We start from the raw sequence: 16,580 nt of genomic DNA, 5'->3' as shown, positions 1-16,580 counted from the left end.
ATAACATGGTGTCAGGGTGGTGGTGGGGCAAATGGGTGCTAAGACAGGCAGGGCAGTCTCCATGAGTGTATTCCAACATACAGACCTTTTAGGAACACTAGTAGTCCTGGCCCCACTGGGAGGTATGGAAAGGTTTGTGTTCTCACAAAACCAGGGGGTCAAACTAAAAGGGCTTCATTCTCCAAAATCCTAAATGGTTGCCCCAACTGTTTCCATCCCATTTCCACTTCAAAGAGAAGGATGTGGAACTCGGGGGGGGGGGGGGAAGCAAGGGTGGGAGCAAGGTTGGGTCTCTATAATGCGTTGAGGTAACTACCCACTGGATGAATGCCTCACCTCTGGGTTTGCCTTTCTAATCTTTTAAATAAACACCACAGACAAAAAAAGCCCACATATTCTATAACAAATCATATATATTCAGCAACACTAAGATGCATTCACTTGGGTTTCTCTTTTCTCAGTTGGTTTTCAGGGATCTTGTTTAAATGAATTCTCCACAAGTTCTAGAGTTCATAGAGTGTGTTGTGGCTAATGAAAGACGAGACAAGAACTTGGATTTGGAGACAGACAGGCAGACAGGGGCTGTCCCAGTGGGTTCTTGTGACTTAGAGACAAGACAGAAAGCTGTGCCCGGTGCTGTGCTCTTGGAGTGTTCCTCATTAAGGAGACATACTTTGAACCATGGAGAAGAAGTGGAAACCCTTTAATGTTTTCAGTGTGATGGTTGAAGCTGGTGTGTGACACTCCTGGTCCAAGTCCCTGTTCTGTAAGCTTAGGGTTTATCTTCTAAAAGAGTTGCCAGCTGAGTGTCTTGTGGGCCAAATCCAAAGCCGGGACATTCCTTGGCGATGAGTGTGTTTGTAGAGGCCCCATCTTCACCCCTTTTCTCTGTCACATATATTTGATTTGGTCCCACGTAAAATAATTTCTCAAATCTGAAGCCCAAGTGTTTCCCTTCCTTGGTAGCTACAATCAGTGTTCAACCCACCCTATTGTTTGTTTCTGGAATGCGAAAAAGCTTCATCCTCATGGGAAGATTTACATCTGAGATATCTCCCCCAGTATTGTAAAGTATTCCTCTTTATCAAATACTACAAGTGAGACCCTGTCTTAACAGAGTTAGAAAGAGATTCTTTTTGAATGGGGGGAGCAGCATTAATATAAAAGTCTTGGAGATAGCTATAAAGCACAGCTGTAAAAACTGGAAGTGTAGTTAAAATGAGAAGAGCAAGTGGGGAGACATTAAACACAAACACAGTTCCAACATGAAGCCAAAACTATTTTTAAAGTATTTAAATATAAAACAATGAAGCAAGAAGGGAATGAAATGATGGAAACGATTGCTAAGAATTCGGTACAGTTGGAGAAGCCTCCAGCAGGGCCATGCAGCTCAGAGAACAGCGCTCTTTCTCGTGTTCTGTGTCTAAGTGTTTTCTCTAAGAGCGGGGCTTAGCTTTCAAAGGAATCTTGAGAACGAATCACCACATACATGTGCTACTTAAAGCAATCTATTGTGAATGCTGTATATCCATCATCTCCTACCTTTGAAGTTTTAAACTCTGACATTCTCAAAGCGATGGAAGAGAATCCTGGTCAAGCCCCAGGGTAGAAACTGTAAGAAGAAAAAGTCAGGTTGAGTTTCCCCTTATGTGGATGGTAGTGAGTGGCTTCAACTCCTTATTGAACACAACAGGCCTTTATTTGGAAACAGTGTCTCCTCTGTGAGAAAGTGGATGAAAACAGGGAGCTCATAGCAGATGAGTTTCTGACTGTAAGGAACAAACAGCAGTGCCTAATCAGATTTCTCAGAGCCAGAGGAGCAGCGTGGCAGTCCACACAGACAGGCGGATGCCAACTGGATCCAAACCTGCTGAAAACATTGTTTGTGAACGAGACTCCTTTAAATATCTTTCTGGGTCTGTTGCAAGCATTTTGATTATGGGTTTCCCCCCACGCTGCACCGGCTTTGCTAATAACATCACAGATATTATAGTTCTGAATTCCATGGCTTGTTCGAACTGGCATAACCTGTTTATTCTTCTTCCAAGAAATGTTTTGTGTCTAAGCTTATTCCCTCCTGTTGTGATGCGGATTGATAACAAAGGATCTCTAAGACTCTAGTGTTTCAGATTAGGAAAAAATAACCAAAACAATAATAACAACAACAACAAACCTTTCCATAGTAAATGAAACAAAAATGCTTCTAGCAGCCACTTGGCTACAGCATTTATGCTTCTTGACCCTTACAGCAGATTTCCACAAAGGAATTTAAGGGTAGAATACAGGACTATTTCTGTAAAGAGAAGAAAAAAATCCTGACCTTTTCTGAGCAACTTTGTCACCTATGTAATATTTTTTCTCTGTTCTTGTTTTAATTGTGATGGGAGGGTGTGCGTGTGCAGGGGCATGGTTATGTGTCCATAAGTGCAGGTGTCCATGAAGGCCAGAAGGGGGCATCCAATCTCCCCAGAGTTGGATTTCAGGTAGCTATGGGTTATGAGCTGCCCAGCATGGGTGCTAGGAACCAAACAGGTCCTCTGGAAGAGCAGTATGCACTCTTTATTGCTGATCTGTTCTTATTTTAACTAGTGGCCAGAAAGTTCTTGTTTCAAATAATTATATTTTTCCTTGGGTAATTAAAATTGCTACTTAGTATAAAAAAATGACCACGGTGAGGTACATTAATGTAACTTGATTTAGAATGCCACCATCGTGCTCGTCATAAGATCTGGAGACTGTGGTGAAAGTGTTCTCCTCCTTTCCTTTCAATTTCCAAATAGTTTCCTCTTTTAATCAGTGAGCATCACAATACTGTTTCTTCCCTTCATGGAAGGAAAAGGCAGGGCTATCTAATTCAAGGTGTAGAGACTTGCCAGGGTTTGAGGGAATAACTTTGTAACAATATAGAAGTAGTTCCTGTTTTTCTGTGTACAGGAGATAAAAGATGGGCAAGTATGTGCCAAGGCAGACCCCTGTTCGTCCTTGTCTTAAGTTAAACCCTGGGTAGAGGAGGAGGCTCTTGGTCACTATGGGTCCTCATTTCCCAGGTGTTGATCACAGTAGGGTTCTTTATGGCCTGTGCCTCTGAGACATAAGAAGACATCTCTCAGAAAAACAAAGAAATTGTAAAGCTGTTACCTTCTGAATGTCCTTTTAATGGATTATCACCATGACAAACCAATCCCAAGAACTTCAATGTTACAACAGCTGTGTTCTCAGGTTAACAATATTCCACTGTCATAGAGAGAAGTTTCTCCCCTTCCTAGTCTTCTAACACTTTAGTGTTAAGAGGATTTACATTTGTATCGACTGCATCACATAATACACAGCCTTGTCTAAGAGAATGGCCAATGAATAATTGCTCTTAAAAAAAAAAAAACAGAAAGCTGTATCATTTCATGGAAAGTGATCTCAAGTACACTTTATTTTTGCGTCTCAGAAAGAAAAAACTGACAATATGGTATTGAGCAGCTCTGCCTGTGTTTGGCCTGATTTAAGGCACCGGTCCTCTGCCAGTTTACAATGTCAGTTCTTTTCTACTCCAGTGTTAGCATGTGAATTAATTCATTCTCATTTAACATTTCCTGAAGTCTTGATGACCTACCAATTCCTTCTTCTACAGATACAGCAGAGGATGGCTAATTGCTTTCCCCTGAGAACACATGGCTTCCTCTCTATTTGCTCTGGGGACAAGTTCCTGAGAACAGCTGAGGCAAACTGTATACTCTTCATCCCCTTGACATCTGGTTCTTTCAGAAATGACTATGTTGTGTCACTAGCCAAATACCACACACCATGCAAAAGTGTCTGTCACAACCATCCTTCAAAAAGACTAGAATTCTAAATTCCACAGTGCACACATCTCTCAAGTTTAAATTCTATGGTTACGGAAGAGAACTCCAGACGCTCCCTCAACTCTATCCTGTAGGACCGTTTATGGTTGTATAGATTCACACACCACCATCAGGCAACATGTGATCCGGGGTAAGGCCAGCGGGACAGGAAGGCATCTCAAACAAGATGTGCCCTCATGTTCCTTGACTCATAGGCAACTAGTGGGGCAGCACTAAGGTGCTCACTTCAGAGTTGGTGAGGGTTTCTATTGCTATGAAGAACCATGACCACAGCAACTCTTATAAAGGAAAACACTTAATTAGGGCTGGTTTTACAGTATTAGAGGTTTAGTCCATTATCAGAGTGGCATTATCAGGGTGTTACACAAGCAGACATGGTGCTGGAGAAGTGTTGAGTTCTACATCTTGATCCAGAGGAAGCAGAAGTGAATGCCAAGCTTGAGCCAGTTCTGAGACCTCAAAGTCCACCCCCACAGCGCCACTTCCTCCAACAAGGCTACACCTACTCCAGCAGGGCTGGAGCTCCTAACATTCCAAACATTCAAACACAGCAGTCTACGGGGGCCATTCCTATTCAAACCACCCCAGGGCCTGTCCTTAAGTGTGGTTAATATACCTAGGGAAACTCCACTGGAGAAAACACTGCAGATAGCTTCTTCATCATGTGTGGGAGCCTGTGTCCATCCCCCTCTGTCAGTTTTAGGAGCCTCATCTGGCTTGACCCTGTGCATGCTGCTACTGTCTCTTTGAGAACATATATGTGTCAGTCCTGTTGTGTTGGCTTTTATAACCTTTCCACTTCCTCTTCCCAAGGCTCCCTGTGCCCTGAGAGGGGGAGTTTGATGATGACTTCCCATAAAGGACTGTGTGTTCCAAAATCTCTCCATCTCTGTATACTGTCCAGCTGTGGGGCCCTGTATCTTTTCTGAAAAGCAGTGCATGTAGATGTATGGGCCTAATTTTGAGTTTGCTGATCTGTTTGGTTATTTTGTTTATCTCAATTGTCAAAACTTTATAGAAAAATCTCAAAATTGGTTGGATTTTTTTCACCATTTTACATTGCTTTGGCTGCATTAGGACTATTGTATTTCTACAAAAATCTCAGAATTAGTGTCTCAATTTATTTTTAATTCTTCTAAAAACAACAGTTGGGAGTTTTAGTACTGATCTTGGGAGATCAATTTGTGGACATTGAACATCTTAATACTGGATCTGTAAGCATGAATATAAGGTAACGGTTTCCATAAAAAAAAAAAAGAAATGTACTTTGAATCTTGATCAGTTTGCTTTGATTTTTGAAAAGTCAGTCACTCACACTCCCTGTACCTGGGCTTCTTGAACTATGAAAAGGGATGCTTATTGGGGCCTTACTTTGAAGAATTAATACAAGGGCCAAAGGAGAACTTAGGGCAGTGCCTAACATTGGGTGCATGTCCACTGTGGTGGTTATTTCTTGGCATGTAGGAATAAAACTGGTTAGAAGATAGCACCTGCTTCAGCCATTTTTCTTACCCTAAGAGCTCATCTGAATTTCCTGTCCCCTCTGTCTCAGTCTCCTCACTGTGAGTGGAAGATGGTAGGTCTTTTGGGATCTTACAAGACTTCCATGAGCTAACAAAAGCAGGTTACTCCCATGCATCCTGCAAACCCTGGTAGGCTGATTAACATGATGTCTTATGCTGCAAGGTGATACCTAGTAAGCCCTGATGTGCTCAGACACTGGGCTGGGACCCTTTTCATCTCCATGAGGACCCCGGGAGGTATCTATGGTTAACTGCTTGCCTTTTCAAGTGAGGAAACTGAGGCAGAGAGTCTTGGTGTTAGTTACAAAGCTGCAGCAGAATTAAGCACTGAGTCCAACAGACTGGCCATAAAATGGAAAAGGCTATTGCTTCTTCCTCAACTGCCCCACGAGCTAGGATGGCAGACGGCAGCCCATGGACCGAGCAACTGTTTGGTTAAACAAGAACCCTGGGGAAGCAATCACCCAGTGTGGCCCCGGCACTGACCTGCTGTTTAGCTGGGCAGAGGGCAGTTAGGAAGAAGCTTCCCCATGGAAGAGGAGGTGCTGCTCTCAGTCACAGTACCTGGCACCAGCTACAGTTGAGTCATCGAGAATTGCCTGCATAGCCACCAGAGGATAATGTGGAAGGCATTTAGCAATCCATATGAACACGTAAGCCCCGGGAAGTAATGAGCAACCTGCCACTTCAGTTAACACAAAGGGAGATCACTCTGTGCAAACTCGGGCGTTTGTGAAGACAACTGTGTTCAAGGACAAAGGGCATGTGATACTTGGGTTTGGAAATATTTAATAGGCAAGTCAGACGAAGATGGGGAAAGGAGTGACATGGAAAGATTTAGTTGCGCAGGGCTCCAAACGAGGGGGGGGGGTCGGTGGGTAAGAACGGATGAAGTATGGCATCTCAGCCCCTGAGCTCCCAGCTGCTCTGTGAGTGATCGTGTGGGGCTTCAGGGTCCATTTTTCCTTGTTTGCAGCATATTCATGTGGATTCTTAACTGAGATTGCAAACCACAGTGGCTGCTACAATGTACTAGAAAATGCACTGATTAGGGTCAGAAGAGAAGACTTTAGGCTGGGAAGATGGGTCAGTGAGCTACACAAGCCCTAGGACCTAAACGTGGATATCCAGAACCCATGTAAATGCTAGGAGGACATAGTGACCTAGGCTCAAAAGGTAGAAACACAGGATCCCTGGAGCCGATGGGCTATCGAGGGTGGCGGTGTGGCTGATCTCTGGGTTCATTTCAAAGACAAGGTGGAGTGTCGTCAAGGAAGACTCCTGCCAACCTTGTGCCTCTGCATGTACACGTGCATGCGTGCAGTGTGTACACACACACGCACACACAAAACCTGTGGGCATACATATAAAAAAAATGTGTGTACAACCAAAGACACACACACCTGAGAGTGTAAGCCCTCTTCTCCCTCCTGGTAAAAATGGACCATAAGTCATTTACTCTTCGCCTCACTCTATTTATAAGGTGAAAAACAGGAAGCTACTCAAAGTGAGAATGCACACAGAAGACCTTTATAAAGTGCTCCCTACCACATACATATGAGGAACTCAGAGGGAGGAAATTTAAATGGAAGCCCCTGAGCCTTCCTTCCGGGCCTGAGGTCAAGGCTTCCTCAATTGCTTACCTCGTGACAATTCCGTGATGCCATTTACATTTCTGAACTCCGCATAGCTTATCTACATCTGGCTGATAGCACTGAACTACAACCATAGACACGGATGAGCAAAAACAGACTGTGGTCCGAATCAAATCTGTGAGGGCTCTGGGAATCACACAAAATGAATATGTGTTAGCTGGTCAATTTAATACGTACTTGTCTTCCTGGAGGAGACACAGCCATGATGTGTGGGTTGAGGGGTGTTTTAATGGGGTGCTCTATCAGACGGTGCCTGGATGTTCCTGCTGGTCATAGGGTTTGGGTCGAAATTAAGCATACTGGAACGATGATCCTTCTCCTTTACGGCACTGTTTGTCTGAAAATGTTAAGACATAGACAGAAAGGAGGAAATGACAGGCCTGTGATTCACAGTGCCCCAAACTAAGAAAAGGTAGGTTTCCCTTGTGGTTCTCAAACCCCAAAACAGCACAGAAACCCAGTGTTTAAATGTTAATTAGCTTCAGCCCATCAGATGTTCACAGTGAAAACTTCATGGATGCATCACGTCCAAGAAACCAAGTGCTCTCTTCCCTCCATCCCCATAGAAAAGATACAGGGCTCTTTCCAAAGTGTGTTCCCTGTAGGGTGTGTCCTAGCTTTATCTGTAACCCTCACCTTCCACGGGGGACAATGAGAACTGTTTCAGAGGAAAGGAAAATCTCTGGTTTCCTGAGATAAAAGACTAGCTTATCTTGTCTCTTACTCTGTGTGCTGTAGCCAGCTTTCAGCCTCCATTGACTCTCCACAGCTCAAAGCAGAAAAAGTGGTTAATGAGGTGTCTGATATGCTCCCCAACAATTTAATTAACAAGAAAGTAGTCATGCATCTGAGGCAGTGTCTGGACACAGGGCACCTGTTTCTCTAGTGTTTCTTTAAACATGTTTTTTACCAGAGAGCAAGAGAGAGCTCATGGCACTCCATTTTATAAATAGTAATAACTGGGTCATTCCGCACAGTGTTCAGTTAGGGAAAAGACTGAGGAATTCACTAAAATGCAGTCTGAACCTCTGATGAGAATTCAGATTCCTTGTGCTCTTCCAAGATCAGACAGATAATGGAAAATTAATTTTGATGCTAATAATATGCTTATGTTGGCAATGGTCAGCCGTCTGTCCTTATGGCCTGGGCTTTGTTCATGTGTTTACTTTGTCATTCTAAACCTTCCAGTAGGTTTTAAAACACTACAGTATCCCCACCAGCCCCTGCCCCTGGTGTCTACCTTCCTTTCAAAAATCCATTTTTCATGATTTTGTTTTCTATGCAAATGGAGGAATTGAGTAAGAGGGCCCTGTGTAAAAAATGGAAGTGGATTAAAACCCAGGGTTTCAGGGAACTTTGATACTGGAGGTTCTTGAGTGTCTCTGCAAAGTAGGGCTGTGTCAGACCCAAGTCTTGTGAATGAGCTGTCACACCAACATTGCATGTGCAGTGCGCTCTGTCCAGAGAGTGGAAGGGTTTAAGGTTCTAAAAATATTGCCATTACTATTCCAACCATACAGGGGTGCACAGGGACATTTGACATCTTTTTCTCTCAGGCATTCCTTTTTCAGGTTATAAAAAAAAAACAAAAGGTGACGTGCTCCAGCTCTGGGCAGCTCCTCCCCAGAGAAATATGCAAACTGCAATACTCAAAACTAACACATTCTAACGATATGCAAATCAGATCCACCTTGGTAACAATCGGTTTGTAGCCCGAGGTGTTTTGTAACTAGGTGAAGCTCCTCCTGTCCATGGAGTTTGTAATGGAGTCTGACTGTGGTAGAGAGGATACTTCAGAATCAAGGAAGATTTTAGGATGAGAGGGGCCGTATGTGCTCTGTCTCTGGATCTCCATTACCCCGATAGAACCCCAATCCATCTATCACTTAGTGTCTTTGAGGTCTTGACCCAAATTACTGGAGCCTCTTTCTCTTAGTGTACTCGTCTACCAAAAGGTGTTGTAGAACTTTCCTCATTGCACAGACACAGAGGTTAGGCAAACTGGCTTGTTGATGGGTAGAACAGAACCGGGCATCTAATTCATTGTTAGCTATCATTATGAATGTGTTGTTACTGTCTCACAAATAATGAAATCAAGATTAAGAGAGGACATGCTATGGTGGTGGGTGAAGTCAGGAACTCTGGTCCTCGCAGCAGCTCCTCTCGCAGCTGCTCACAATTCCTCTCAGCCAGGGCTCTAGCTGGGTTTCTGTTCTCTAGTCTCAGACAAGAGTTTTGTTTATTCTACTATAGCTTTGCCAAGGAAGACATAAATTGTTATCACTGATCATTAGGGAAAGCCTAATTTGATTTTGTTGTTGACAGGCTCTTACGTGTCCCAGTATGGACTTGAGCTTCATCTCCCAAGTGCTGTGATTGCATGCCTGTGACACACAATGCATGTGACACCATGCCTGCTTTATGTGGGACCAGGGACTGGATTGTGGTTTCTACATGGCAGGTACGCTCCCTATGAACCGAGTCCCAGTGCTAGCCCAAGGCCAACTCTTCACCAGTGAAAGGATCAAGTTCCCTTCTTCATGAGACTTGGAAACTGTGCTGGGTAGTTTTGTATGGCCTCCCTGCCAATCAGAAGACACTAGAAGAAAAACAGAACAAGCAGGCAAAAAGTCTGCCACCACCAACAAAACCCAATATCCACAAACCTGCCAGAAAGGAAGAGATGGAGAGGAGTTGGGTGTGTGACTCAGTGGTTGCACATGTGTCTAGCAGGTGTAAAGCTCTGGGTTCAAGCCCCAGTACAAAAACAGAAAAGAGAAGGAGGCCGGTACCTAGTTCTCAAAGAACTCAAGTCTGCTCTGACTGTTTCTCGAGCTGGATACATGAGGACATAGTAAGAGTACTTGGTGTGTAAGTAAAGTAGAGATGCAGTCTGCCTGGCATCGTCTTACCTGAGGAACCCCTCCCTGGAAAAGTTAAGTAAGAGCACTTTGTGTACAGATTAACAGAAATGCGGTCTGCCTGGCACCGTGTTACCTGAGGAACCCCTCCCTGGAGAAATTAAGCAGAAACAAAAGGACAAACCACGTGGAAGAATTGTCCCAACTTCCTGTCTACGAAACTCCTGCCCACTCTGCCTTTCAGGTCACAGCACCAGGTGCTGGAGGCAGCATGCAAAGGACACACACGAAGGCAGGTTATTTGCATATGAAGATGGATAAATCAAATCTACACTGGGCAAGTCAGCCATCCGTGCTTGTAAACAACTTTTCAGTTAGGCTTTGGGAACGAGGAACATGATATCCTCTCTACAAACTCGTGTGGCTTTCTTATTTAAAGTAAGTTTTTGGTTTTGTTCAGACATTTTCTGACTCTAGGTTGAATGTTAGAAAGGGAGGGGTCATCTATGCTCAGAAGATCTTGGCATCTCACGTTTGGTTCTTGAACCCTCGATCTCTGAATTATCTAGATGACCTGGGATAACTCATCTACCATCCCCTGACTCCGTATGAGGTGATGAGGAGGTGATAACAGGGATGTGGGATGGGTTAGTTCCATCAAACCTGGGCACACAGTGAGCTCAGAATAAATACCTACCTGGATGATGTTTAAGACAATAATGCTTTTTTCTTGCAGTGATATACCTTGGTCTTTTAAAAGTAATACCACCACCACCAAAGACATCAACTAACTTACATGTTCATTTAGAAAGAACATATTGAGGTTGTATTGAAAACCTATGATAGCATGGTGGGTGTTGTGAGGGAAACAGAGGTAATTACAACACAAACACAGCTCCTGGGGGGCTTCCTGTCTTCCAGAAGAGAGGTGGAGAGGGATCCCCAAAATAAATGAATACAAATGCTAGATACTAGATCGCATGTGAAGTAGCTAGACCTCAAATACTCCTATGGCTACTATTATTCTTTGATATTTTCAGCTGTGGCACAGACTAGCAATGCTGCTAATCCACCCATGTGTGCTGGTTTGCAGGTGAGGGAACAAGGGCTGAGCCCACAGCTGTTGGAGTCCTCAGCCTTTCTATTGCACCTCCATAATTCCAGGCTGTGGAATTTGTGGCCTTTGGTTTGGGAGTTGGAAGTTTCCGAGGATGGCTGTAATCAAGGAGGGGCGGAAATAGGAAAAATTGTGAAGAGATGTTTAGAAAATGGGAGGGGAAAGCTCTCAAAGTTAACTGGGATAATTGGGGTGTAGATTAGAGGGCTAAGGCTGGGAGAAGATGAGGAAGAATTGGGGTCTTCCTCATGAGCATACCATTCGGTGGGTGTCTCTGGGAGCCGTCGGCAGAGAGGAGCAGCACAGATGTCCAAGACTCAGTAGAAAGAAGGTCTCACTCGGTGTCCCCTGTCTACCCAGGCAGGGGAGGGGCGGAAAGGCATCTCCATGTCCCAACCCAAGGTAAACAGAAAGCCAGAGAGGCCATTAAAGCAGAAACAGATGAGGATAATTAGAAGGGATCGCTCCAAAGGCTAGAAGGAGGCAATGAAACTAAAACAAAGGATAGAGCTATTTCTATCTCTTGATGTCTGGAAATGCAGTCGTTTCGGTCCAGACCATGCTACCACACCCTGAGTAAGACAAACTTTCTCATCACTGGCCCCTCTTTGGTACCCGTGGCATCCCTGGGTTCTCCTACCACACTGCCCAAATAGATGCTCAAAGGACATCTCCAGTTGCAAGGTCTGCATATTCCTCTGGCAGGACTTCACGTTGGTGAGTTACTGTCCACCAGAAAACTCGCTCCCACCCCAAGATTCACCTTTACAGTCTGGCAGTATGAAATCTAATTAGTGAACTAAATTAGAAAGGAGCCTCCAGGACACAGATACAATGGTCCACACCTCTAATCCAAGCACTCAGGAGGCTGAAGCAGCTCAAGTAGCCTGAGCTACACAGGCAAGGCCAGCCTGATCTGCAGAGTAAGACTGTCTCAATGGCTGGTAACAAAACTTAACTCTTAGGTTTTCTTGAGGAAATGCCTTGTTCTCTGTCTCTTTTTTCTCTTCTCTTTCAACTTCTCAAATGAGTCGGTTTTTAGTGAAGGGATGTCACAGCCATTGTGGAAGGGAAAGGACATACTTGGTCCATAGCATCCAGCAGAAAGCCCAGGGAGCATCGTCAGTGGAAGTCCTGGAGCTGTCAGGGTTAGTGTCCATCACTTGTACTGATTTAGGATGAAGTATCCTGTATCCTTTATGAGAGAGCATAGGGTCATAAAAGCAGGGAGTCCTGGAAACATTCCAAAAAGAGGGATGGAAAGGCAATAAAACTGAATTCCCTTTTTTTTTTTTTTTTTCCTGTTGGAGAAGGTGGGGGAAGCTGTTAAAGCAAATAGTACAGCCCACCTTTCTGTATTCACCTGAATCCGTGGCCCTTTGACCTTGTGGCTGTGACTTCATTAGACATGACTGAGAAGTGACAATTGCTTAATTCGACTTTACATGAAACATGAAAGCCCTCCCTCATCGGGTGGAAATTTCCATATGTAACCCCAAATCCTTGACGTGATACTGTTATAAAACACTGACATCATCCTACACAGCTTGGCACACTCGATTCGGAAGAGTACCAGTGTAGGTGCTGCAGGTCATGACTGAGGTTCTTTTGGCCGTGTTGCCCATGGGAAACTTCTTGGGTGTTCGATCGGGCTTGGAGTCCAGGTGCTACAAATTTCTAAATTGTGTTTTGAAAGAATGTATCATGTTTATGGGTGGAAGAAAGGGACACCCGCCATGGGTCAATAAGTAAGCTGACCCTTTTCAACTCTTTCTTTACTGATTCTGTTTTGGACTTGCCAAGCTACATTGGGCAAATTCTGGAAGCTGCTTCAGCTTTTACCCCCTCTATGTGCAGTAAAGGGCAATGGTGATGCCTCAGCCACCTGAGTGAGAATTATGAGTTGCAGCATGCAGTCAGGACCTCCACGATGCAATGACAGCTGCCCGATCATAATTATGTTGTAATTCTAACAGCCATAGTTAATTCTCAGACAAAGGAATGGGACTCCATAAACCTTCTCTGCTTTGGTGAGGAACAGAAAGAGGATTTCATGTTGTGTGTGTGGGTGGTGGTGGTGGAGGGTAGATATCATGTAGCCCAGGCTGTCCTCAAGCTCACATGGCTGGACTAGAGCTCCTGGTCCTCCACTTTAGTCTCCTAAATGCTGACATTACAGGCCTGAGGTACTGTGATAAGCAGAAATAATGGAGGGAGTTTCTTGGTTGTTATTTCATTTTATTAATTTTGGTGTTTTTAAGACCAAAATTTTTAAGTCTTAAATGTTTTAAATCTCGTATAGCCCAGCCAGACTTACATAACAGAGAGTGGCCTTAACTCCCGACCCTCCAGGTTCAGTCTCCTAAGTGCTGAAGTACAGGCATGTGCCCCATCCCTGGCCTTGTAATGGGAGGACATCAGCAGGCCCCCTAGTAAAACAAAAGGGTTAGATTTCTCATTATTTTTCTTAACCACCTTTTATTCTGTTCTCTCTGAATAAAAGTACTTCGGGGGCTACAAGAATGAGGTCAGGAGCCATCAGCCACCCACTCTACCCCTCTACCCCCATTTTGCCTCACACACACCCTTTAACTCTGTGCTACGGCCTCTGGTATTGACAAATAACATGCTTTATTGATATTCTTACTTTCCCTGTATCTTTCAATATTAGTACTGACCTCTAAGTATAGGAGGTAAGAAAACCTCTCTTTCCCTGCCCCTTTCCCTCCCTCCCTCCCTTCCTCCTCCCTTCCCACCCCTATCTTCCTCTCCCTTTCTCCCTCATTCTCTCTCCCTCCCTCCCTCCCCTCTTCCTCCCCCTCTCTTTTCTTCTCTCTCTCCCTCCCTCCCCACCCATCCTCTCATTTTCCCAGGGAACTGCTTTCTCCTCAGAGTCTGTTTTCCCATCATTTTTCTTCTGAGTCTTGAGATATACTGTGATTACATTTCCTTCATTGCACAACTTTTGGGTTTTGCTAAGAAGGAACACATGGTTTTGGTTTGTTGGGCCCCCTCACAGATGAGGGGTCACCAACGGCGCCACCCTATTTCCCACAGTTCTGGAGGTTGCAAGGCCCAGATGTGAGCTCTGCTCAGACATGGGCCTCCTCTGAGCTGTCAACTCCTGTCTCCCTCGTCAGAGAGAGGGCACCCTTTGTGTTAGGGGCACTTACCTCATCCTCAAAGGCTTCACCCAGGTGCCCTGAGTACTTGTGCTTTGTTCTTGTGTGAGGTCCCTCTTACTCACTGTTTGGTGCCCACCCCCCCCCCACCCCCGGCTTCCTTTGCCCACACTCACCTGCCATTCAAATATACTGACTGGAAATTTCAGGGAACAATCATTTGAGATTGTGCAGCCTTCTGAGTGGCCTGAGGAAGGCTCTTATGCCCCCCTCCCCCACACACACAGCTGCTCAGTCCCTCCCCGGATGTGACTCAGCATTAACTAAGTATGTGCACGCTAAGTTAAGTTATTCACTGGTCAGTCACGTGGCACCTGGATCAGCTCCACTGTTATGAGGCAGCAGTTTTGTGTTCAGGTGGTTATCCTTCCTTGCTAGGGGCTCCGAAGAGCACAATATGCTCCTAGGAAAGTGTGAAGTGTGCACTGTGAGCCCTGAGCTCAGTAGGAAAACCTCACAGGCATGGCAACTCCTGTGGTTCCCAGCTCCCACTGGGCAACCACCTCTCAGAGATGAGCTTTCAGCCAACCTGACCAGCGTGGTCTCAGGCTCCTGAGCCACTGTGTGACAGTACAGATGGAGTTCCAGAAGACTAGGGATAGAAAGGACCCTTTCTGGAGAGCAGACTTGGTGGGGGTGGGCATCCTTTGTCTTGGCTGGAGCACTGCTACTACCATGAACTTGGAGGCCACGGGCCACATGCAGACCTGTAGAAGCGATGGACTAAGGGGTGGAAGGGTCAGGGTCCTTAGGAGTGACACTTTATGGCAGCTCCTGATACAGCCCACAGTGTACAGCTGGGCCCTTGTCACTGCCTTGCAGTGTTTTGGAGGCTTTATCGGTGCCCTCTCTCTCCTTGTGGGGGCTGTTGTTGAGACTATCTTTGGCTTTGTTTCTGTGTTCTCTCTGGAAGCCTCCACCCTTCTGAGTTCATGATGGTCTGCGTAGCTGTGGCCCTTTTCAGTCATAGTGGCTAAACTTTGCCTCCACAAATAAGAATTCATACATCTCCGTTCTGGGAACTTTTCTTCATTTCTTGGGTGTTTTCTTCTATTTCCGGAGCTTTTTAGGATATGGCTATTGTACTACCCAGCTTGAACCTCTAGACCTCTTCAACTGCCCTCCTTAGTTTATGGCATCTTCTGCTAAAATTTCTATTGATTCCTCTCAAGCATTTTTCCTCCTCTCTGGATGACCTCTTTCTTCTGGATTTCTCTTGCCACATCTTTGCTTTGATCTTCTCTGTTCTGCCGGGACCTTCTGTCAGATGCATCCATGCCCTCTTGACCGTGTTCTTACTGAAGAGTAACCCATTTGTAAGCACTGAATGTTCACATAAATACACTAGAAAGTCCACATACAGAGTCTGGGGAGACAGTTCACAATGAAGACCTGCGTTTATGTCTCCAGTATTAAGCGTTGTACTTCATCCCTGTACTACCTGGCTTTCTTCAATCTAAGCCTCCGTGTCTTCCATAAATAATGATCCAGTCTTTTCCAAGCTTAAAGAAGGCTGTCACCCAATGACATGAACTTACAGAGGAGTCCAGTGACATATGTCGCTTACAGGAATTTTGACTGCCATTGACCAGCACCTCCTTTTCCTCCTCCCTCTCTTTTGAGACAAGTTCTCACTGTGTAACCTGGGTTGGCCTCAAATTTGTGATAATCCTCCTGTCTCTGCCTCCTGATTGCTGGGGCGACAGGTATGGCCACCACATCCAGTGTGGTGTGTGCCATCTTATTTTCTAATCTACTGTCTGCCGCTAAAGCAATGCTTCTCGACCTGTGGTGACCCCTTTGGGGATGGACCAACCCTTTCACAGGGTTTGCCTAAGACCATTGGAAAACAGATATTACCTTTCATAACAATAGCAAAATTACAGTTATGAAGTAGCAATGAAAATAATTTTATGATTGGGGGTCACCACAACACAAGGAACTGTATTAAGGGTCACAGCATTAAGAAGGTTGAAAAACCACTGCTCTAAAGTATCCCTAAACCCTGATTCTTTTCCAGGTTCTGGTGCACATTGGTTATTTTTCTATTCCTAGGATAGAACACCAAGACCAAAAGCAACTTACAGGAGAAAGGGCTTATTTTGACTTTCAGTTCCAGAAGGATAGAGTCTACCATGGCAGAGAAGGTGTGGCCACATAGAGAAAACACGGTCCATCACACTGTCATCCACTCCCAGGAAGCAAAGAGAGCAAACAAGGAGTGAGGCTACCAACTCCCAAACCTACCACCAGCGGTGATAGACGTCTGTCAGCAAGGCTTTACCTTCCCAAGGCTCCCAACCTCCACCAAGAATGCCACCAACTGGGAACCAAGTTCAGATAAATGGGCTTATTGAAGACATTTCTCATTCAAACCCGTGCAGCGTG

General features: G+C 45.0%; 1 long non-coding RNA gene across 24 annotated transcripts in view; it reads right to left on the bottom strand.

The window, feature by feature from the left end:
- Positions 1–14,427, bottom strand: part of LOC103163695 — a 69,294-nt gene extending 54,867 nt beyond the window's left edge. For 13 of the 24 annotated variants that reach the window (XR_004770946.1, XR_004770945.1, XR_004770958.1 and 10 more), the window contains exons 1-5: positions 14,309–14,427; positions 13,328–13,439; positions 11,970–12,205; positions 7,210–7,369; positions 1,543–1,612 (exon numbers count right to left, since the gene is read on the bottom strand). This is a non-coding gene — a long non-coding RNA (uncharacterized LOC103163695). The other 11 variants (XR_004770962.1, XR_004770963.1, XR_004770968.1 and 8 more) reach the window with 5 other exon arrangements.
- Positions 14,428–16,580: the final 2,153 nt, after the last annotated feature.

The sequence above is a fragment of the Cricetulus griseus genome, chromosome 8 (genome assembly GCF_003668045.3).
Source record: "Cricetulus griseus strain 17A/GY chromosome 8, alternate assembly CriGri-PICRH-1.0, whole genome shotgun sequence".
Classification (NCBI taxonomy): Eukaryota; Metazoa; Chordata; class Mammalia; order Rodentia; family Cricetidae; genus Cricetulus; species Cricetulus griseus.
The sequence above is the reverse complement of the archived record's forward strand: the minus strand, read 5'-3'. Positions and strand labels throughout refer to the sequence as shown.